Here is a 1,137-nt window from a genome sequence, read left to right as displayed (position 1 = left end):
GCCGACACACACCAACACCAACATTTGCACCACCAACAACTTGGCACTAGCGGGATCGAGCTACGCTGTTAGTGAATCTGAATTTTTGGGAGAGGTGTAGGGTTGGACGGAATTGGCGTAAGGCCTCTACGCAGAATTATCGAAAAAATGTGTGGAAAACGAGCGCACGTCCTGAGGGTCCTTGTGCCCGGGACAGGAGTCCCTCGTGCCTGGGCAGGCTCCCCGATCTCCCTGGCCTGGCTGGGTTGAGAAGCAGGGACCGGCCCCGGTGTCTGGGTTTCGGTCAGGGCCTGGGGTGTGGGAGAACATGTCCTGCAGCCTGCCAAGTGTCCATCTGCCTGGGACAAGGTTCCCTGGTGCAGAGCCCCAGAGCCCTGCAAGGGCAGGCGGAAGCCCTTCCGCTATGGCTTGGGGCGGGCAGATGGGCGTCCTTTCGGTCCCGGCCATCTGGTTTCACCTTTCCCCACGGCCATCGGGTCTCACGCAATGCTTTCCAATGGGTCGACCAGATGGCCGGGCTGCCCTGGAAGTCCCGATGGGGGCTTATTTGCCTCCTGGAACCCAGCCAGGGCTCCAGGAGGTCGGGCACGTTCGCGCCCAGTGTTCCCCTGAGTCTCGCCGTGCGCACTGGTTCACAGAAAGAGGGGTACCTTTCCTCCGGATTAGTAGGGGCAGGGTATGCCGGGAACACCCCTCCCGGGCTGGCGGTTCTCTGCCAGGGACCAGATGGGTTATGCCCGGACATCACCTCCCCTCCGTCCGGGGGCTCCCGCCTCCGCCCCATGGTGTGGCAAAGTGCCTGGAACAGGCTCCATAGGTCCCGGGCAGTCCTTCCCCGGGCGTCCAGGCCCGAGAGCTCTGCCGGTCCTCCCCGTGCCTGAGGCCCAGCCGGGGTCCCTGAGCCCCCGGGAAGCGGAGCCCCCGAGCCCCCGAGCCCTGCGTGGGCAGGCGGGAGCCCTACCGTGAAGGCTCAGGCAGGCAGATGGGAGTCCTTTCGGTCCCAGCCATCTGGTCGCACCTTTCCCCTCGGCCATCGGGTCGCATGCAATGCTTTCCAATGGGTCGACCAGATGGCCGGGCTGCCCTGGAAGTCCCGATGGGGGCTCATTTGCCTCCCGGATCCCAGCCAGGGCTCCA

The sequence above is a fragment of the Triturus cristatus genome, chromosome 8, assembly GCF_964204655.1.
Source record: "Triturus cristatus chromosome 8, aTriCri1.1, whole genome shotgun sequence".
Taxonomy (NCBI): Eukaryota; Metazoa; Chordata; class Amphibia; order Caudata; family Salamandridae; genus Triturus; species Triturus cristatus.
Note: the sequence above shows the minus strand (reverse complement) of the source record.